This window comes from Ochotona princeps, chromosome 3 (assembly GCF_030435755.1).
Source record: "Ochotona princeps isolate mOchPri1 chromosome 3, mOchPri1.hap1, whole genome shotgun sequence".
NCBI classification, from domain to species: domain Eukaryota; kingdom Metazoa; phylum Chordata; class Mammalia; order Lagomorpha; family Ochotonidae; genus Ochotona; species Ochotona princeps.
This window is the reverse complement of record NC_080834.1, coordinates 87,585,304-87,607,630: the sequence shown is the minus strand read 5'-3', so window position 1 is coordinate 87,607,630 and position 22,327 is coordinate 87,585,304. Positions and strand designations below refer to the sequence as shown.

General features: G+C 52.1%; 1 protein-coding gene across 1 annotated transcript in view; it reads left to right on the top strand.

Annotated features, from left to right (window-relative positions):
- Positions 1 to 2,696: 2,696 nt before the first annotated feature.
- Positions 2,697 to 22,327, top strand: part of SEMA5B (semaphorin 5B) — a 108,018-nt gene continuing 88,387 nt past the window's right edge. Inside the window, exon 1 of the mRNA XM_058661294.1 lies at positions 2,697 to 2,977. The gene's annotated coding sequence lies outside the window, so the exon portion shown is untranslated. The remainder of the gene's footprint in view (positions 2,978 to 22,327) is intronic.

The following is a 22,327-nucleotide window of genomic DNA, read 5'->3' as shown; positions in this document are numbered from 1 at the left end:
GTTGGTGTGCGCACAAGCGCGCGCGCACACACACACACACACGGACATGGGTCAATGGCCTCCCGGGCAAGGTTGTGTTCTTTCTTCAGACCAGCTTCATTTTTCAGAAAATGCCGTCAGAGGGAAGGCTACAGACAAGGATGTACTTCCAACTTCTCCACACCTCTGTAAAGTTGAGATCAAGATGTTTGAAATTTGAAGGTCAAGAGTGAATTCTCAGACTTCCCTGACCTCCTGCAGTGTTCCCCAACTGGCTTGTTCATTGTGAGTCCTCCCATAAGAATTGCTTTATTTACTTTCTGTTTAATTAGCAATGCATTTCCAGAGGTGCAGAATTGGTCCTTAATAGAAGCAATTACTGTACAGGTTCTTGCAAAGATCTGAGGAGGGCAGCAAGAGCTAGTGGGGGTCACTGTAGGGATGTGGCCGGTTCCAAGTGAATGGTTTTGAGACTGTAGTCAGGCAGGGCTGGCCAAACAGCAAGGGGAGATGCTTAGAGCAGGTGAAAAGCTGGGTGAGGAAAAAAGAAACTGCCCTTCCGGAGGCAGAACTTGGGCTCTCCTATTGAGAGCTCTTGAGTAATCACTGGTAATCAATACAACTTTGTAGATGCAATTAGGATGAATTAGTCCAGTGTGGCCAGCAGCTTTCTCTCCCCTGTTTGTCTGTGTCTCCTTGGGTGTCTCCCCTGTTTGTCTTCTACTGCCCTGAAAAGCAAGCTGACCTTCCCGCCATGTCCCTAGGCAGAAGTCTTCTTGCTTCTTTTTGTGATGTAACCCCTCTGCACCAGACACTGCCTGAGAACCAAGGAAGGATCCCCAGGAGATGGCGGGAAGCAAAGGAGGATCAAGTGATCCCAACACAGTAGGAAAGGAGAGGGCCTGGAGGGGCAGTGTGAGCAGGGAGGGGGGCTTAATAATCTGTTGAGAAAGGGCTGTGGCTCCCAGGGCCACTAAGAAGACACAGCCAGACAGGAGGGAAGCTCTCTTGCTCCATACCTGTCCCTGGAGTATCTGGCATGTTTTCATGCTTTTTTTTAAATTAATCGGTGTCTCCACATTGTATATCTTTTTTAAAAATGAATACTTCAAAATGTAAAATCTGCATCTTATTTGAAAGGCAGAAATCGTTAGATATCCTAAATGATTGTGTCAAATGCCAGCCCTCCTCCCCCTCTCTCCACTTCATTGAGCAAAGACTAAAACAAGTCCCAGGGAGGTACAGGAGGTAGGGGTGGAGGTGTGGATGGGGTGGAGCTGTCAGTGTGGAGCTCATAAGGCCACCCCCCCAACCTGGGACTCTGGGAAAAGGGTATCCCCCACCCAGATCTGCAAAACCATGGGCATGGACTCCATACTGGGTGATATGTCTCCTAATACTGGGGCACAGGTTACCAGGATGGTACGCCCAGAAGGGCCCATTTTCTTGTTCTCCCTGCTTCATGTTCATAAGGCATTTTTACTTTGGCAAGTTCCTCTGCAGCCCTGGCATTGCTGTTGTGCTGCAAAGTCTTTATTTCTGTGATTCGCTCCCCTTATTCCTCACCATGCTTGTCCCAACTGCTTCCTGCTTTGGCTCAGAGGTGGGGATGGCAGGCCACACGGGGGTGTGGGAGGGGTCCTGTTTGAGGCTCTTGGTCTTGCTCCGGCTTTATCCTGGATTTCCCTGACCCAGAAGCAAGAGATGTGAAGCGCTTCTCTCAGATTTGGTTCCAATCCTACAGAAAGCCTTCTCCTCCTTCCTCGCCTTTCACTCCATAGTTCTCTACAGTTCTCTCTTACAGTCACACTCTGGATGCTGAACTGGGAAGGCCCTTTGTCTCTTTCTCTCCTCTTCTTAGGTCACCTTTAAAAAAATCTGTAAATACCGCTTTTGTTCGGCAGAGGGCTCCCTTCACATCCCTCTCGCAGCCCCAGGAAGCTCAGACGAGCAGCCTGCCCCTTGCGCTTTGATGACTGCCGTCCAACCTTCCCCAAACACCAGCTCCTCCTGTCAACGTGAAAGGCGCTTGCCCAGTCCCAGACACGCCACCGCTTTCCCGCACGGCCATCGTAGGGCGTCCTCCCTTGCGGATTTGCTCACTGCACCCCTCTGCTTGTACCTCACAGGTGTGCAGGTGCCTAGTGGCAACTCCAAGGGAACCGAGGTTCAGACTGCTGCTCTCTGGAGCTTCACCGTCGGGTGACCCGCTGTGGCCTCCCCCAGCCTGCTGGCACCCTAGTTCTACAAGCGGTCCTTCACCCTGGGGTCCCCAGGCAGGAAGACAGCTCCGGGCCAACGGGGTTGGGGAGCTGCTGAGCGTGAGGGTCGGGTGGGCAGACAGTGCCGACGCCGGGTGGGAGTAGGAGTAGGGAAGCCAGAACCGAGTGATAGCCGGACGACGAGGAGGCGAACGCCGGCGACCTAGGTGTCGCTGCCTAAGGATGCTGGCGGCGAGGGGGTGTCAAGCGTCCACCCGGGGACGCGCAATGAGCACAGAGGGCGCCCCCTCGCGCTCCCCGCGCCTTGGCCGGCCGGTGCAGCGCTCGCCGCCGCCGCGGGTCCCCTCCAGCCCCCTCCCCTCGGCGCTCGCGCTCCCCCAGCTCTGCCCTCGCTTCCAACTCCTCCCCCTGCGCCGCGCCCTCCCTCCGCCGGCTCCCTCGGCCTCCCTCCTCCCGGTTTCTCCGGCGCGCCGGGTCGGGAGCTAGTTGGAGCGTGGGGGTTGCTGCTGAAGCCCAGCGCCGCCGAGCCGGGCGGGTCGGCCGCGCGTCCAGCGGCTGGCTCCTGGAGAAGCCCGAGCGCGGCGGGCGCGGGCGGGGGTCGGGACTGCTGAGGAGCGCCGAGCCGGGGGGCCGGGAGTCCGGGGCCGCTCCTGCGCCGTGGCCTCATTCCCGGACGGGCCGCCGGCCCGCCTGGCTCGCCCGGCTCTCCCCTGCCGCTTCGTGCTGTCGAGAGCTGGGAACCGCCGGGAGCCCGCACCTGCGCCCGCAGCCCGGAGGTGAGTCCCGGGAGCCCCGGGCGCTTCCCCCCGCGCGGACTGGGGCTGCAAGTTGTAAACTTTATCAACTCGGGTGGGTAGAAGGGTTGGGGGCTCCTGGAGCGCCCGCAAGGTGGAGACAGGTTGGGAAGCTGCGGGCACCCAGTAGCAGGCGTCCACCGGCTCCCGGGCTCTCGCTGCCAACCTCGCTTCAGGCGTCCTCAGCAGCACCGCGTTCCCGCCGCCCGCTGGCTCTCGGTCGCGGTTGTCCTGGGCCCTCCCTACGCTGCGGTCGGCGCGTGGGGGGCTGCAGCCGCGTGGAAGACCTGGACCGGGGCCTGGAGGAGGAGACGGCCAGGCGAGAGTGGGCCAGAGATGCTGAGACTGGCACTGACCGGGGCTTCGAGAGGGCAAGCGGGTGAAGCTGAGGCAAGAAGAACGCGGCGGCGAGGCGCGTGGGCACGCGTGGTTCCCCGTGGAGTGCGAAATTTCTTGTTCAGAGCCATTCCCGCTCTGCCGCCGCCGGCGGGGTCACCACACGGCTTCTTCCCAGAGTCCCACCTCCATCCCTCTAGAACCCCTTGCCTAGGCCCTGCCGACCCCAAACTCTGTCCGCCAGGCCCCAAACGCGCCGACCCGGGGCCCCGCGTTCCTTCTGCGTTCTAGGGGAGAGGGGCGCGGCAGATTGGGCGGCGGGAACCGGGGCTGTTAACGGCGATCTCCTGATTTATTTTCTCATGGTAATTCGTCTTTGTGGTTGGGGCTGCCCATTCACTTTCCGCTCACGTCGTGCGGGAGATCCAGCCGCGGAGGGAGGGAGGCGGGAGAGGGGGGGACCCAGGCCCGAGCCGGGCGGGAGCCCAGAGGGAAGTGGTCGCGGGACCCTCCGAGGACAAGGGCCCCGCCGCCGCGGACTGCGCCGGGCCGAGCCCAGCCGGCTGCTTTCGCGGGCCGCGAACTTTAAACCACTGGGAGCACCACCTGAAGCGCCGTTTCTGGCCTCCTCACACCCCCACCCCACCCCAAAGGCAGACTCAGTCCTTGCATCCTTTCGCGCGCCGGGTCACGCCAAGTGGGAGCAAGCTCCGGATCTGGACCCGAAACGGGAAATCTCTACGTCGGCTCCTGCCCCGACCCCTGGCCGCTCTCCCAATTGTGAGTGGAGAAGAGGGGCTGGCCCGAGAGGACCTCGGGAACTGGGGGCCTGGCAGCCTACTCCCTGGCGCGGTGCTGGCTGGCCCTCCGAATTGCGTTGGGGCCCCGAAAACCTCGAGGGCGCCTAGACCCCCTTGGCGAGGCTGTCTAACCCGCAGCTGTGTTCTGAAGCTCCTGGCAAATCCACCTGCTTCCTCGGTTCTCACAGCCCCACATGCACCTTCTAGCCAGTTCTCTTCTCTCCCTACCTGTCTCCACTTACCCTTCCTCTTCCCAGTCTCCGTGGCATTCACGGTGGCCTCTCACCTTTTCTGATCTGGGATAGGTGACCTTGAAGAAGGGGCAGAGGGGAATTGGAGCCTTAGAGCAGGTCCTGGCCGTCAGGGAAAAAGAGGAGCAAATGAAAAACTGCTTGGGAAGCGGCTGCTGGGCTCCTGCCCCAAGCCTGGGTTTCCAGCAGCCACAGAGGTATGAAATACCCAGAGAGAGGGGTCTGGCCCTGGGTCACCTGGGGCAGAATGGGAACTTCTCTAGGCCTGTTGGATGTGGTTAGTAGGGCTACCTCTGGCTGTGCCTGGCTGGGGAAGGCATATATAGAGCACCCCCACACCCCTCTGCCGGGCGGCTTCTTTCTGCATCTGGATGGCTGCCACCCCTGGTTAGGTGAAGGAATGGCAAATCTTCCATCCCTTTCTGGGAGTCAGCACCAGGGCCTGGCTCCCCCAGTTCTAACAGCAACCTCTGTTAATATCTCTGTGAGCATCAGGCGCTTTACAAGCAATACACCATGGACACAAAGATGTTCCATGCTGAATTTGTCAGTTTGGCCAGCTGTCCCCACTCCCCACCACCAAGGTGCTTGGATGTGTTTGGGGAGGAGATGTAAAGCAGAAGGTGCATGGGCAATAGGAGGCAGCCAGGGCTGGATGGCACATGGTGATGGAGAAGCCCTTGGAAGAGGCCTGGTCAGAGCTGGTGTGTGACCTCTGTGTGAAGTAACCTGAGTCAGCTCTGAGGAGAGGTGCGGACAGGAGAAGGCCCAGAGCAGTAGGGCTTCCCTAGTCACTTGTTCTGGAAACAGGCTGCAAAAGGCGGAGAAGCCATGAGGTCTGGTCTGGCTCTTGTGGCTTAGCCCCTCTCGGCTGAGGCTGGAGGTTCTGTCTCAGGGGATGCCTCTTAGCTTGTTGGAAGCCCCTCTGTTCAATCATTTTTACTGAGGCAGAAAGCTGGAAGAGGACTTGGCAAGGTCCCTGTCAAGGGAATTATAAATGCAAAATGCCTGTGGGGACAGGTAGGCATGGTGTTTCGATCCAACAGTCAGAGTGGCCCTTGTTTGGGGACAACTAGGTATGCAAGGTCAGGCTGCCCAAATGCAGTGGTCCAAACAGAACGAATATACAGTGCTTCTGTGTCTGTGGCTCAGGAAATTCAGATGCAAAGGAGTGAGGTCCTCTACTGGGATGTACCTGTTGTGTTGTCTCCCTGTGCCCTGGGGATTGACTGGGACATGGCACAGCCTGGTCCTACCTGTGCCCTGCTGGCCCCACGTGGCCCCCCTCCTCTGCCTTGGGACCCACTAGGATCCCTCTGTGGGATGATGAGTTCCTTATGTTGGGAGCTACCGCTGTCTCATACAGATCTGAGCACTTCCCATCCCTTCTCACAAGGTTCCAGGTGCAGAATTAAGGATGGAACTTGGGTCTCCTGATTCCCTCCCTTCCCATTAGAGATCCAGTGGCTCTAAACCAACATTATTTTTTTCCAGAAGTTGCACAGATCCAACCCTGACTCTTGGTTTGCTGTAATGTGGCACAGCCTTATTCAGGGATTGTATGAGAAAGTATCAGAAGCTCCTACGGGGGACAGTTCAGGGACCCTCAAGGCTTCTTTCCAAACCCCCGGACCCTGAATGTGGGTCTAAGAAAAGGGGAATGGGGAGCCCAGCAGAGTAAGGGATGGCTGGCATTTACGGAAGATGAGCCTGCTGAGGCTGAGGTTGGCCCGTAGAGCGTGTGTGTGTGTGTGTGTGTGTGTGTAAGGAAGATGCTGTTTGTCTCAGTAACTGAGAGCCCCAACCATGGCACATCTACCCTTAGTCTTGGTTACTTTCTCCCAGGGAGAAAATCAACAATATAGAGACCTAGACTACCTCTAGCCAGCCAACTAGATGTCTCACTCCTTTTGCTGAGGATTGAGGTGATAGAATGGACAGAGGATGAGAAGACAAGATCCCAGATGGAGGTGCCTGTTACCTTATTCTTTTATGTCAGTGGATCCTCCCCTGGCCCCCCACACACACTGGCTGAGTTCTGGTTCACCCCCTCCCCAGGCAGTAGCCTGATTGTTATTACTTGGGAATAAAGTGAAGAAGATCACCTATGGCTGTCAATTCACACATTCATTGTTGGCTAAGAACCTACTACGTGCCAGGCTCTGTTAGGAGCCTCAAAGACAACAATAATCAAGACAGGTCTCCACCCAGATGGAGGTGAGGTAGCATGGGTTGGAACGTACAGCTCCCACCTTACCATTATGTCCGTGATGGAACTGTGTGTGTGTGTTTTCCTTGTGGGTTTATTGGGGTCATCCTGACAGCTACTGGGGCACTTGTCCAAAGGACTTGGGGTCCCAGGGTTGGAGGAGAAGGCTGGGGAGGCTAGAATTCTAACCATCTTAGCTGTTCTCCAGTTCTGAGCTCACATCCCTCATGAAATGAATGGGACTGAATAACTACCTGGTACCTGTGCTACAGAAAGAGGCAAAACCAGGTACCTGGAGATCTGGGGCGGAGCGAGTTGGTTAGTTCTATATCCTGAGGACCATCTTTGGCCTCCTTCAGTCCACTTGATCATGAGGGATAGTGGTGTGTGTTTAGACAGTAGTTATTCCCTATGAATGAATCATCTACATTGGGATCTCAGCCTTTGAGTGTTGCCATTACTGAGTTGGTCTTCAGTGTTATGACAAAAAGCCAGGGCAAGTGTCTGACCTAAGGGCATTCTACTGAGTTGGCAGACCTGGGCGTTATTGTAGCATGTGTCTCCAGCTCTGGGTGGGATTTTCACTGGCAAATCTCCCTTTCTGTGACCTTGGGAGATGTTCTGTAATGGGTATTCTGGAAGGAGACCTTTGTGTTCTTTCTGGACCTCAGAGGGGTCTCCTCCAAGGCTTTGTGTCTGGACAATTCCTTCATAACCTGCTTGATGGCTAGGAGCTGGGGACTTGCCAATGAGAACAGATGACACTTGGTAGTTTCAGAATGGAAAAACCAAAGACGATAGTTTGCCATGCAGTCTGCCTCTGGGCATAATGGGATTGGCAAGAGGGTCCTGTGGGATGCAGGAGACTAGAATTGGAGGACTTTGACCTTGAGCAAGCTTCCAGACCACAGCTGCTCTGTGCATCCTCCTCCACTTTCTGTGAAACAGGACAAGGCCTCCATTGGGCTCTGCCCGAACACATGCAAGCTTTCAAGGCACCGCTATTGGGCCGGGTCCCATCATGACTGCCCTCGTTGATCTGTGTTTAATTAGGATGACTTCATCAGACTCGCACCTGCAACTCATTTGCATCTGTAGCCTTGTCGATCTTATCAGACAGTCTTTGCATTTGAACCAGGAATGTCTCTGGCTGGTGTCTTCTGTGAGGGGAGAGCTTGTTGCTTAGAAGGTGTTTGGCGACCATCTGTTTTGCCTGTCCCCCAGGATCAAATTAGCCGAGATAGATTTCAGTGGCCAAGGGAAGAGGCTGGATGAGAATGAGGAAGGCTTGTTTTCTAGACCATGTCCACCAGCCTGTCAGAATTCCCTAGAGACCTTCCCAGGCCCTCAATCACTTGCTTCCAGCAGGAGATGGTGGTTGCCCTTGATCTACAGGAAAGCTTCCTTTTTTACTTGTGGAGTGGGTAGTTTGTGGGGCATGTTTGGTGTCAGGCCAGCCAGTTCCCAGTAGCCCCTGGTTGCTGCTGCACCTGCCTATCAGCCCTCACATCTTCAGCAAGTGTCTTCTCCCTTTAACCTCTGCCTGAACATCATTTGGGAGGTGAGCTGGTTGTTCAGAGAGAGAGACAGGCGTGTGTTTAAATAAACGCATACACATGGATGCAGTGTGGTGCCAGGCTAGCTGTGTGTTGCGGTTTGATCGTCAGATTATCTGCGGTTCTCTCTCTGCTAGAGTTGACACGAAGCTGCCCAGGGAGATAAATGGCTTGGGTTTGGTGAGCGGGGAGGTGGGGGAGCGGGGAGGGAAGGGTGTTAGGTGAGCAATTTAACTGTATCCCTACTTGCCTCTGTCTCCCCACAACCTGAGCTAAGGCTGCAGAGAGCTGCAGGTGGCCCTTAATTATTCAGGGAGGGATGGATCCAGTACCCCCACCCAGGCCTCTTCTTTCCCTTCTTTCGGGGCCTTGAGTAACTCTATATCTGGCAATGAGAAACTGGGAGATCTTATCATTTAATACCAACTTTTGTTCCCAGCAGCTGCTTCGCTTCCCTCAAGGCGCCTGGGGAAAGCGAGGTGTGGTGTGCTTGAGGGGCCCTGTCCACCCACAGCAGACTGCTGTGGTGGCCTGAGTGTCTTACAGCCCAGAAGCAGGACTGAAGAGGAAAATACCATTCGCTTCGCATTTATAGGGTCTCGTCCATGTGGTTGCCTCAGGATCTTGATTTTCTTTCCTGTCGGTAGCATCTGTACTTTGTGTTTCTGGCCTCAGCTGGAACCCAGGGCCACAGGAGTGAACGTGCAAAAAGCCAGAGGCCTTGTGGGAAAAGCTCCCAAGCAAGCCAGGGCTTTCTCTTAGGGCGTCTGTCCCCTCTGAACATCTCTGCAGCTTCCGGTGAGGAGTCTTTCTTCATGTACCAGGCCTAGACTAGCGAGAAGGTTGACACTGTGCATGGGTGGAGCAAACTCAGGTCTGCTGCTCCATACAGGGACGGGTGGCCTGGTTCAGCACAGTGCCTCATTCATGGGTACCTGTAAGAATCGCTTGGAGAGCTTTAAAAAGCACTCATCCCAGGCCTTAACTAAGTCTGAATCCCCGAGGGTGGGCAGTGGTGTTTATTTGGTTGACAGTCACTGACCCAAATCTTCCCTAGGCTCCAGTTGGCCTCCTGCCAGAGGCGTGTAGAGACTGATTAGCCTCCAGCCCTTCTGGGCAGCCAGGTTGCTCCTAACTGGTACCAGCCATGACTGCTGGCATTCAGATCATAGCTACTGCTTGTGTTTCTATATTCTGAGTTTCAGGGCTTGCTGTTATAAGGTGATTGTGAGAGTTCCTTTCAAGTGTCATTTCTTTGTGGTCACTTCTTTTTTCTTTAAATACATCTAGGAAAGTCATGCATAATTGAACATATTTGTGTGTTTTCTCCTAGATAGGCTTGCAACACAATTGTCATGCTGTCTGTGCTGTTTTGTAACTATCATTTTGCCCTCAACAACATATTGTAGCAGCTTCCCCAGGTTTTAAGCACTCTTCTGAAATAAACTTTTTAAAAGTTTTATTTATTTTTATTGGAAAGTTAGATTTACAGAAAGTAGGAGAGGCAAAGAAAAAGATCTTTTATCTGCTGGTTCATTCTCCAACTGGTCACAATAGTCAGAGCTGACGATCTGAGCCAATATGAAGCCAGAAAACAGGAATCTCTACTGGATCTCCCACGCAAGTTTGGGCCATTCTTGACCACTTTTCCAGGCCACAAGCAGGGAGCTGGAAGTGGAAGTGGAGTAGCCTGGACACAAACCAGTGGCCATATGGGATCCCGGTGTATGCAGGGTGAGGACTTTAGCCACTAGGTTACCATGCCAGGCCTCGAAATAAGTTTTTTAGGGACCATCTGGTATTCCATCCTGGAGATGGGCCATCATTTATTTAGCAAACCCCCAGTGGTTGGACATTTGGATCATAAGCCGTTCTTCGCTGTCGTAAATAAGGCTGCTGTGAACATCCTGGTGGATAATTCTCTATGCCCACCAGTGGTGACTTTCTCAGAAGTGATTTCCATGCGTGGAATATTTATGCTTCTTTTTCATATGGAGCACTAGGACTGCTTTTGACAGGCTTCCTAGAGCAATACTAAGTGCATAGATCCAGAGATGAAGATGCAAGCTACTTTCTTTGAGCTCTTCCGAGGCTGCCGGCTAGCTGCTTGGCCTTGTCTGACTTAAGGTTAGAACTCCATGACCCAGCTTTGTTCCTGGGCTCCACCTTCAGATTAATTCCAAATGCTGTTACTCATGCAGGAAAGAAAACCCTAGGTCTCCCTTAGCTTTGACCTCTAGCATGCTATTTTCTGCCACCCCCCGCCACCTTCTCAATTCTTTACTCCTCACACTTCCAATCCCTGAACTGTTAGCAGTCAGTACCTTCAAGCTTCTAAGCTTCTATCCAATCGTAAGAGCTGGTGTTTGCTGACCTGCAATTGTATATGAAAGTCCACTAAGCTTTTTATATGCATATCTTGTTTACAGCATTATTTGAATCCTTTTTTTTTTTTTTGAAAGGCAGAGAGACACACAAACAAATCTCCCATCCACTGATTTTTCCTCCCCAAATGCCTACAAGTGCCAGGGTTGGACCAGGCCAAAGCTGGGAGCAGGCAACTTGACCCAGGTCTCTCGCATGGTGGCAAGGATCCAAGTACTTGAGCCATCACCTTCTGCCTCTCAGGGTGTAGGTTGCCTTGTCCCTTTTAATCCTCATGTGTTTTGTGTACATGCATTATTTCTGTCCTCATTCTCCCCATGAGAATGCTGGAAGCTAGGGAGAAAAAATCATCTGCCCAAAGCCACACACCTCGTAAACAGTGGAACTGGGACTTGCATCAGCAACCCACACACTTGTCTTCTAAGTATCCTTTCCTCCATCTGCTTGGGGTCCACTTGGCCTGCAGAGTCAACAGGTTGTCCTCCGACGGTCTGGCACACAGTAGCAGAAGGATGGTCCTCACACAGGAATGGCAGGAGTGCTATTCCATCAGAGCCCCTTTCCCCTCCTCCCCCTTGATTTTGTCCTCATCGCCCTTCTCCAAGTAACCCCAGCTAAGAACCAGCTCTGCTCCCGTCACTTGACCAACTGCCAGGATCCCTGCATGCTTGCTGCTGCCAGGTCCAAGTTATGACATGTCCCAGTGACAGCTCCCCCAGCCTGTGGGAAGCGATGCTCGTTCCCCAGCATGGATTATAAAGCTGTCAGAGAGGCCCGTTCTCATAACAAGGGGAAAGGCAGACCAACTTCTGCTGGAAGTCAAATCCTGCCTAAGGTGTAAGATTGAATATATTCTTGTCTCTGTAACATTGCCATTGCTGAGAAGGTCAGGTATCGGCAACCAAAATTGTCCTTCTGATGTGATTCTGACCATGACCAAGAACCAGAGGGTGATGGGACAGAACGTGCACACGAGAGAGGCCACGTCAGTCTGGTGTTGATGATGGCCTGGCAAAGAAAGGACCCCCCTAGAGATCTCTCTGAGGCTGAAAGAAGCCTGATACGTGATTAGGAATTCCAAAAGGGAAGATGGTTTGTGGCAGGTGTGATGCTGAACAACAAAGCAGCACATTTTCATCTGTGGCTTGGGTGAAACTGGAATAAGCAAGCTTATCACATTGGCTGATGACAAGGCCATGATGGGCAGCTTCTCTAAAAGAGAGAAGGATTCAAACGTGATCTCAACTGCCTGGAATGCAGAGTGGAAACTAACAAGATGAAATTTAACAGGGGCAGATGGAAAGTCACATTTAGATTGCAGAAATTAATTACTCCAGTTCATGAGGGGGTTGGGGAGCAGACCTGATTTGGCTGAGATCCTGAGAAAAAGATCTGAGGGGTTTAATTGCACACAACGTTCACAGGGGATGGTAAAGTGAGGAGACTGCTCAGAGCGGCACCTTCTTGGGGCTCACATGTGATGCCACAGGTTCAGTTGCTGCTTGAGACAGACGCAGGCATCCCACAGCTGAGTGCCAGTTCAAGTCCCAGCTCTGCGCCTGATCCAGCTCTTTGCTGATGAACCTGGGAAGGCAGTGGAGGATAGCCTACATGGTTGGATCCCTGTCACCCATATGGGAGACCTGGATGGAGTTTCTGGCTCCTGGCTCTGGCCTAGTCCAGCCCTGGTTGTTGTCACCATTTGCTGAGGAGTGAATCAGCATATGAAAGATCTCTCTTGCTTGCTCTATCTGATTTTCAAATAAATATTAAAGCAAAGCCAACACCGTCTTCAATGGCACTAAGAGCAGTGCTGGGTTGTCCTGTGTTGGTTTCTTGGGTGTGGTTGCTAGGGAAGACCCTGCCTAGCTCAGGTGTGTTCAGTGTAGGACTCAGGAGACTGGGAAACACAGCCAGGGAAGTGCTGGTCCCAGAGGCCCCTCTTTGAAGAGAGTGAGAAAGTGCTGGGGCCACGGTGGCTCACTATGGAGGGAACAGGGCTTCCTACAGCAGAGCCTGGGAGAGCCCCACAGTCCCAGGATGGAAAGTGCCGAAAGCTGGACTTTCTCCAGAATGAGTATCTTTTATCCCCCCATGAGTGGGTTCTAGGGTCTCTGACTTCTGTTCTAGCATCGGCTGGCAGTCCAGCTGCTCAGCCTTTGGTGGGGGGACCTCCTGCCTGGGAGAGATGCCTCGTGCCCCTGGCCATATACCTCCATTTCCGTGTGGCTTTGAGACTGGGACCCCCATTGTGATTGCTGTGGAGTTCTTGATACTCAAAGTGAGGTTCCTGACCAGAAGCAGCACCTGAACCTATTAGGAACCTGTTAGGAACATACCTGTTCTTGGGTCCAGATGCTTTAAACTAGCAGCCACTTGGAAGGGACTTCAGAAGCCCTCCAGGCCTGAACTTTGGGACCCTGGATTTAGTCTGTGTTCGGTGGTTCTTTCTGTTGCTGGAGGCTTGTGGCACTTACTCGGAACTCAAAACCTGCTGCCTTTGATTAGGACCATGGTGTGGAACCTTGGCTTGAGCATGAACTTGGGAATGAAACAACCATGAGTTCAGACTTCTAGGCTGCTTTTTTGGTTGTGGGTTTTAGTGGCTTTTTTCCGTTTGTTTTGTTTTTAATTGTTGTTATTGTAAGATGGGGTCAGATGCATTTCAGAGGGGATTAAACGAGGTGGGGAAGCTCAGACAGATGCTCGCTCTTGGAATCAGGTCAGCATCTGGGAAGCATCTTCTTATTGGCACCAGTACTGCCTCTCCTACAGGAAGCTGTCTTCCTGGTGAGTTCAGAGACAGCCTCCAGCAGATCTCTCTGTGTCCCCACACTCACACACTCAAAACACACCGGTGTGGAGCTCCCTCACATCAGGGATTTGGTTAACTCTTGAGCTGCCAGCTGCTTTTTTTCTCACCCCTGGTCCTCCTGGGACCTGTCTGTTGTGGGTGTGAGCACACTCATCCTTCAGTGGATCTCCCTAAGTTAGATCTTCTGAGGCTCTTCATTTAAAAAAATATTTACTTATTTTTATTGGAAAGGAACATCTACCAAGAGAAGGAGAAACAGAGAGAAAGCTCTTCCATCTGCTGGTTTACTCCCCAAGTGGCCTCAATGGCTAGAGCTGAGTCAATCTGAAGCCAGGAGCCAGGAGCTTCTTCTGGGTCTCTCACTAAGATGCAGGGTCCCAAGGCTTTGGGTCATCCTTGACTGCTTTCCCAGGCTACAAGCAAGGAGCTGGATGGAAAGTGGAGCTGCCAGGATTAGAACCAGGCCTGCCCACTCTGAGAGTAGCATTGGTGCCCTAAAACACATGCCAACTTCTTCTGGTTTTTGAGAGGCAGAAAGACACAGAAAGACAGTTCCCACCTGCAGGTTCACTCCCCCAAATGCCTGCTATGACAGGGGCTGAGGCTAAGGCCAAGGCCCTGAACTGAGAACTCAGTCCAGGTCTCCCAAGTGGGTGGCCGCCTCCCGAGGTGCCCATTATTAGAAGGCTGAAATTGGGAGAGGAGCCGGCACTCGAAACCAGGCCCTATACTATGTGACCTGGACATCCCAATTGGTGTCTTAACTACTGGGACAACCACCTGCCCCATACTTCAACTTTCACTGGGTAAGGAGTCTGGGTTGTTGGTGTCAGGCCAGGCAGAAGGTGCTAGTACATCCTTCTTAGAGAGGCAAGTTTTGCTTGAGTCCCCTCCAGGTTATCCATGAGTGGGTCTTGAGCTCCAAAATAGAGAGCACCTCTCCCCATAGGAACATGAGGTTGGGAGGGGGGCATTTAATAGAAAGTTCTTGCATTCCTCTGAAGTCTGTTTCCTTTCCTTTGGGTTTTGTCTCTTCCTCAAAGGACAGTTTCAGGCAGACCTTTTCCCATGTTGAATCTCTGCACACACTGGAAGCCTGTGAGCCTCCTGCCTCTTGCCTAGCTCCGGCTCGCCATGCAGCTCTGGCTAGCTACTATCCCAAAGGTCTTTGACAGAAGCTGTCACTCAGCCCAACTTGATATACCAGTAGGCCAGGGCTGCCCTTAGGGAAGGACCATGCTCACTTCAGACAATGGAACTTTGTTTTCCCACAGGCCTGGAGGTTGCGTCTGAGGTCCAGGTGTTCTTGTGTTGGCCGGGCTACATATACCTGTCCCATGCTTGTCCCTTAGCTTGTGTGGGTTTGCTAATGGTCCTTGCTGCTCCTTAGATTACAGACACAGTGCAACCCCATGTCAACTTTCATCTTTGCTGGCCTGCTCCCTCCCTTAGCCGTTGTCTGCCTCCACATTGCCCTGTTGTGGAGGGATACTGGTCATGCTGGCTTAGGGGCCCATCTTGCTGCAGTGTGGCCTCACCCTCCTCCCTCCGTATCCACAGCCCTCCTGTTTGCCGACAAGAACACACACACACTCTCTCAGATGCTGGGGGTGAAAAATTTGAACCTAATGCCTTCTGGGGAGAACTCAGCTCCTCCTACGACAGAACTCTCCTGTCTCCTGTCTGGGACTTCCCTTTTAGATCCTGAGTTCCATCCATCTCACCATGGAGCCATTGGAGACATTTCAGATCCTGCCTCTCATCCGAGTATTTGCTGTTGTTCCCAGCTTTGAGAGCTTCCTGTTTGTAGCGGCAAGACACTGATGCGAGGTGGAACGGGTGGTGTGGACTTTGTCTTGATTATGTGTCCTTGTGAGATGCAGTATCCTTGCTGTTGATTCTCCCGCCTCCCAGCTTGCTTGCTGCAGCCTGTGTACCAAGAGCTCTGCTCTGTGGGACACGTGGCTCCCCGTGTCCTAGGATGGTCGCTGCTGTTTGCCTCTGATCTTGGCCATCTTGCCTAGTCCTCTCCACTGTCTTCACAGGCATGTTGCTCAAACTTTGCTGTTCCCACAATGACCCCTCTTTGGTTAGCAGAAACGACTCAGCCATTTCCTCTTAGGGAGACCTTGGGGCAATCATTATAGCCTTGGAGGCCCAGTTTTCTCATCTGTAAAAGTGCCATGACACCAACCGTAGACGGCTGCTGTGGGAACTTACTTTCAGTAAAGGGGTCATCCTGGTCAGTCATGCCACAGGATGGGCCCGTGGACTGCAGCTCCATGGAGTAGTGGCAAAGAGAGGGAGGCCTATGTGGAGGAGGTGGTGGCAGACTGTCCCTGTATGGGAACAGTGGTAGGCGTGGTAGTGTGGTGGAGGCGAAGGGCAGGATTTAGGACTTGTGTGATCTGGGAGGTGGGCAAGGAAGAAGCCCAGGACTCTGAACAATTTGCAGAGAGGGCTGGAGTGCCATGAGGACTCTGAGGGCTGGTGCTATGTCAGGCCAGGCAAACAGCCAGATGGGGATGGTGGTTAGACTAGTGGTTAAGGCTGTTAAGACATCTGCTGAGGAACCTGCATCCCACATTGGGGTAATTGGGATCCATTCCAAAGCTCTGGCTCATGACTCCAGCTTCCTGCCCAGTGGTGCCGGGCACCCACTTGGGAGACCTGGATTGAGTTCTCAGTTCAGGGCCTTGGCCTCAGCCTCAGCCCCTGTCATAGCAGGCATTTGGGGGAGTGAACCTGCAGGTGGGAACTGTCCTTCTGTGTCTTTCTGTCTCTCAAAAACCAGAAGAAGTTGGCATGTGTTTTAGGGCACCAATGCTACTCTCAGAGTGGGTAGGCCTGGTTCCCCTGACCCCATTTCACAGGTGGGATGACTGAGACAGGGAGGTATTAGAAATTTCAGCTGTGTTTATAGAAGCATAATCTAAAATAGTAAAGACATGGAAACATCATAGATGCCCATCTAAAGAGGAGTGGATAAAGAAACTGTGGCATATCTACTCCATGGAATACTACTCAGCCATTAAAAAAGAGTGAAATTATACCATTTACAACCAAATAGTCCCAACTAGAGACTATTATGTTCAGTGAAATAAGTCAGTCCCAAAAGGACAAATACCATATGTTCTGTCTGATATAAGGCAACCTTCATGCAAATTATAAGATCAGTAACCTTTTTTATCTGTTTTTGCTGCAACTCATGGGTTTTGATATTTTTGCTTTTATTTTCATTTCTTTAAAATAATTTCTTTCCTCTTATTAAATTTTTAACTGACTCACAGATCATATAATAGGATCATTTTCTCCAAGAAGGTTTTTGTTTTCTTTTTCATTTCTTCATTGGCACATTGGTTTTCTTTTCTTTCTTTCTTTTTTTTTTAAGATTTATTCATTTTATTACAGCCAGATATACACAGAGGAGGAGAGACAGAGAGGAAGATCTTCCGTCCGATGATTGACTCCCCAAGTGAGCCGCAACGGGCCGATGCGTGCCGATCCGAAGCCGGGAACCTGGAACCTCTTCCAGGTCTCCCACGTGGGTGCAGTGTCCCAGTGCATTGGGCCGTCCTCAACTGCTTTCCCAGGCCACAAGCAGGGAGCTGGATGGGAAGTGGAGCTGCCGGGATTAGAACCGGCGCCCATATGGGATCCCGGGGCTTTCAAGGCGAGGACTTTAGCCGCTAGACCACGCCGCCGGGCCCGGCACATTGGTTTTCAGTAGCATGTTATTTAACTTCATGGTGTTGTAAAGATTTTTTTAACTTTATTCCTGTTGTTGATTTTGTTCTATGGTTTTTTATTTAAGGGAATGTATTGTAACTATGTAATAGAGACTATCATATCCACATGTGAAGATATAATGCAGTATGCATTTCTACTTTCAAATGAAAAATGGACTTCTAATGAAACTGTTGGACATATCTTGACAATAGAATGCTGGACTGTCTGCCATTGTCTGTATCCACATGTCAGGATATACTTAAATAGCAGAATGATGGACCTATGACTGCTTATGAAGGACTATACTATTGGAATAATGTAGGGGAAATCATTTGAGGGGAAGGAGTTTGGGAAGATGGTAAGGGAAATCCCAGAGCCTGTGGGATTGTATCATAAAATTAAGAATAAAATAGAAGAAGAAACAATAAATTCTAGCTGCTTTCCAGCCCCCTGTTTGATTGCCTGATGCTGGTTTCAGTCCCCTTTCTCCTCACTCCCCACGTGACTTCCATCCCCAGCTCCAGTCTGTAGACCCTGCACCGAAACATCCACCTCATGGTGGGACTGGGGACCAAGGACCCTCCTAGGGCCTTCTGGAAGTCAGCTATCCATCCGTGGAGGGAAGGACTAGGTTAGACCCTGGCACAGTAGCTCTCAGAGGCTCAGCTAGGAACCTGTAGGATTGGGTGGAGCTTTGTGGAGGAGGAAGAGGAAGGCAGGCTGCCTGTGTCCCCGCATAGCCCCAGTGGCCCTAGCTCCCACCCCTGCAGGCAGGATGATAGGAGGGCTCTTATCAAGGTGGCTGCCACTCCTAATTACCCCCTGGCTTTAATTACATTTCACAGCCCAGGGCCTGCTGGGAGAGAGGATTGCTCTGAGATTGTCATGCTGGGCTAAGTGTCTGAAGCATCTTCATTTCTGAAGCTCCTCTCCCACAGGGGTTGGGGGAAGGGGAAGACCTGGGGACCCTGGAGTGGGGGCAAGGTGTGCCCTGAGGCTTCTGCTAGTACTTGGGTGCTAGGGCTCCTGCAGGGTCCCCTAGGTAGAAGGCCCAGGAGTCCCCCCCCCTACACCCCAGGTGAGTAGGTGATCTGGTGGCCTGCTTGGTCTCACCAGCGTCTACTGGTGGGCACCTGCTGGGGGCCATGGGCCCATTATATGTCCTGGGGAAGTGGTGGGGAGACTGCTTTTTAAATATTTATTTACATTTTCTTTGCAAGGTAGTCAGAGGCCTCCCTTCAGCTGCTTTACTTCCTAGATGTCCCCAACAGCCAAGGCTGGGCCAGGTCAAAACCTGCAACTCCATCAGAGTGCCCCCATCCTGGCATAGATTGTAGGTACCTGGCTTCTTGAGCCATTTCCTACTGTCTCACAGGAGAAAGTTTTGTGGGTGGCCACCCCACTTTGCCACCATACAAAGTACTTTCTCAGCCAGCACCACCCTGGCTTCCTCTCTCCCTCTCTCTCTGTCCTGCCTGGGCATGTAACCACTGCGCACCTAGCACGGAGGTTAGGCTGAGGGCTCACAGAGAGAGGCCCAAGCCAGCGTCTGTGTCCTGCGGGGCTCTCTCCTCGGGCTGGCGTGAATTGAGAATTGTGGTGCTCTTGGGCCAGCTCCAGGCTCCAACTCATCTCTCCTCACCTTCCTGAGGCCCTGGGTAAATGTGAGCCCTGGGTGTCCCATGCTGGAGCTACACAGCTCTATACCTGTTCTATGACTGGGTGGCTGTTACCTGGGGTTGGGGTGCTTGCTGTGCCAGGCATTACTGTTCTCTAACCCTGCTCCCCAATCCTGTCCTTGGAGGACCGTGAGAGTCACCCCTCATCTTCGGAGGGGGAAACTGAGGCTGTGGGAGTTATGTAAGCTGGCTGCAGGTGATGCTGTTGACTCTGCTTCAGGTGAGATGGGGAACCAGCAGCTTTCAGAAAGAAGGGGCACAGCAGCCTGGGAGAAGGATGTCGTCAGTATCCCCTCCTCCTTGTGGGTGAGGCAAAGTCCTTACTCCTCGGGAGCAGCAGATGACCGAAGCCTGCAAGGACCTGGCTAACCTGTTCTCAGCCTCTTCTTAGGCATGAGACCACCGCTTACACTACTATATATTCTTCCCAGATGATGGGGAGGAAATGGAGAAGAAAGTAGCAGAGTCCACCCCCTTTGGAGAGAAGAGAAGGGGTGTGGGTGCATTTGCTAGGAGGCTGCGTGAAGACTCCCTTTCATCCCAGTCTGGGATGCCCAGCCTTGATTTGCTGCAAGCCTTTCTGTCCGTGAAGCACTTGCCCTGCCACTGGCCCACCAGCTCCTCGTCTTGCGCAGCCTCTTCGGAAAATGGGTGACATTGACAGAGCAGGCAGCTCTGGGCAACTCTGGTTTCCCCCGCCCAGCAAGTCCAAGCCACATCAAAGGTGCACCTGCCTTTGGGGGTAGGGAGGACGGGAGCGGGCACTGCCCTAGAGGCTGGCCTTTCCTGACCACCTTCCACCTCTCCCTCACCCTACCCAGGCTTGAGCAGCTGCACTTCCCCCAACCCCCAACTCCAGCTGGAGGCCTCCTAAGCCCAGGATCCAAGGGAGATTCTTGCCTCTGTTGGCCTGAGTCCTGCCTGCCATGGGGATGGCTAAGCTTCCTGCCTCCAACCAGGCCTGGTCTGATCATTCTAGAAAAACCTTCACCCAAACCAGCCGGCCCCTTGGATTATCTGGTCAGCTAGGTTTCCCAGTGTGTGCCCTCTAGCTGCTGTGTTTCTGGGATCCTCCAAAGCCAGGGAGGGCCATCAACACTCTCCTCAGGAGCCTGGTCCTCCCTGGTTTCTTCTTGACCCACCTGTCTCCACATCTTGGTTTCCTCTACCCCTCCCCCCTCACTCTCCTTCCCTCTCATTCTTTTTAAAGATTTATTTATTTTTTATTTATTTAAAGTTGTTACACAGAGATAGAGAGAGATCTTCCATCCACTGGTTCACTCCCCAGATGGCCAAAGCCACAAACCAGAAGCTTCTAGATCTCCCACAGGAGTGCAGGGTCCAAGCATTTGAACTATCATCTATACTGCTTTCCCAGGTGCATAAGCAGGGAGCTGGATCAGAAGTGAGCAACCAGGACTTGAAATGGCACTCATATGGGATGCTAGCATTGCAGGTGGAAGATTAACCTATTTTGCTGCAGTGCTGGCCCTTTGTTCCTCCCATACTGATCTCAACCACCCCTTGGGACCAGACTGAGCCATGCCCAGGTAGCTACTCCTGTAGAGCTTGCACACCACCTTGGACAAAGCTTGCCATGTGCCTGCCATTGCCAGAGACTCTTCTAATGCACGAGAGGGCCAAGAGCTGCCTAGAAGCCCTGCCTCTAAGCATGGGGAGATAGAACAAACAGTAAGTCTACAGTGAACACTAAGTGGGTGAGAAGCCAATAGCTTAATATAGACTGCATGATGCCTTGTTTTCACCACCAGCATGGTGAGGACAAAGAAGAGAGGATAGTCCATCAATAGTCACATATCCCTCACTTCGCTGCAGCTATGATCAATGCTATGCCCACCCTAGATCATCTTTCCTTTCCCGAGTCTTCCTGTGTGAGCAAATGCAAGACACCATGAAGTGGTATCCATAGATACTGCAGTACTTGTCAGTGGGTAAGGCTCTGTTAATGTTGGGCATGAACACTGTGCCCTCGTCATACCAACACAATGGAGAGTCATTGTGGGATCTACTCTGTTAGGTGTAGCAGTCCTGACTCTCCTGGTCTTAGGAGCCACTTATGGGCTAGGGCCACATTGTCAAGGAGAAGGATCTTATGTTTAGGAATCAGGCCTGAGGTTCAGGTCTGTGCAGTGTGTATCTGGGTTTGCTGACTTCTTTCAGGGAAGCAATGGACTTGGATTAAAAAAAAAGATTTATGTATTTATTTGAAAGAAAAAAAGAGAGACAGGGAGAGAGAAAGAGAGAAAGAATCTGCTACCCACTGGTTCAGACAGCTACAATGGCTGGAGCTAAACCAATCCAAAGACAGGGGTCAGGAGGCTCATCTAGGTCTCCCACGTGGATGAAGGGGCCCAAGCATTTGGACCGTCTTCCACTGCTTTCCCCAGGTGTACTAGCAGGAAGTTGGATATGAAGCATTGAGCATCAGGGACTCAAGCTGGTACCCATATGGGATGACAGAATCACAGGCAGTGAGTTTATGTGCTACAACGTCGGCCCCTCACCCTTTTTTTGGGAGGTGGGAGCTCATTTTGATTTTGACTTTCATTGTTATGAGGGACCTGACCTTTTGAAGCTAGATGTTAACACAGAGATGAATAAGTTGCAAATAGTTTCACCCAGCAGGAATAGAATGACTTATGGTTCCCCACAGGCCCGAAAGACATTATCCAGTTTGGTCCTTGCTTCACCAGCTTGCTTCTGCATACAGTTCCTCAATGATTGTACAAATCCCTGCTCATCAAATTCTCCCAAGAACCAGCCCTACTCTTTTTGATTAATGAGTAAAATAAATATGTGGGAACATTTAAAAAATGGCCCTTGGACTGTAGTGTATGCATTTTCTGACTTTTCTTTGTCTGATCTGCTCCCTGGCCTGGATTAAGTGTTTGTGGAATTGGAGTCATCTGAGTTTGTCTAGAAGGGAAAGAGCTGGGTTCACTGAAGAGCGTTCAGTGGGTGTCATTGAGCTCTCCGTTGAGGGTGGACATGACCCTGGCCTCCTTGTGTCCTGGGGTCTGTCATGGTGGATTCTTCCAGTGACAGTCTGGAGACTCACTTATCCATTTGTTCTTGTCAACATTTGACATGATAGGCTGAGAAAAAATAAGTAAAATATTTATCTACTCAAAAGGCAGAGAGAGACAGATTCATCTGCTGGTACACTCTCTACCTGCGCATCAGCTAGTGCTGGGCCAGGCCAAAGCCAGGAGCCAGGAGCTCCATCTGGACTTTCCATGTAGATTGTAGGGGGTCCAAGTTCTTGGATCATCTTTCACCACCTTCCCAGCCATGTTAGCAGGAAGTTGAGTGGACTGGATTAGAAGCAGAGCTGGCAGCATTGAAACAGGTGCTCCAATATGGAATGCAGCGTGGCAAGTGGCTTATCTCACTGCTCTGGAACACCATCCTCCTCTTTGTTCCTGGAAGTGAGACCCTGTCTTGACCCCTAGGAAGAAAGGGGGAAAGAGCAAGATCCATGTGCATGTGGAAATGTTGTGAACCGAAGAGGGTGTGCTGCCTTGCCCTCATGCTGGGGGGACAAGCATGAC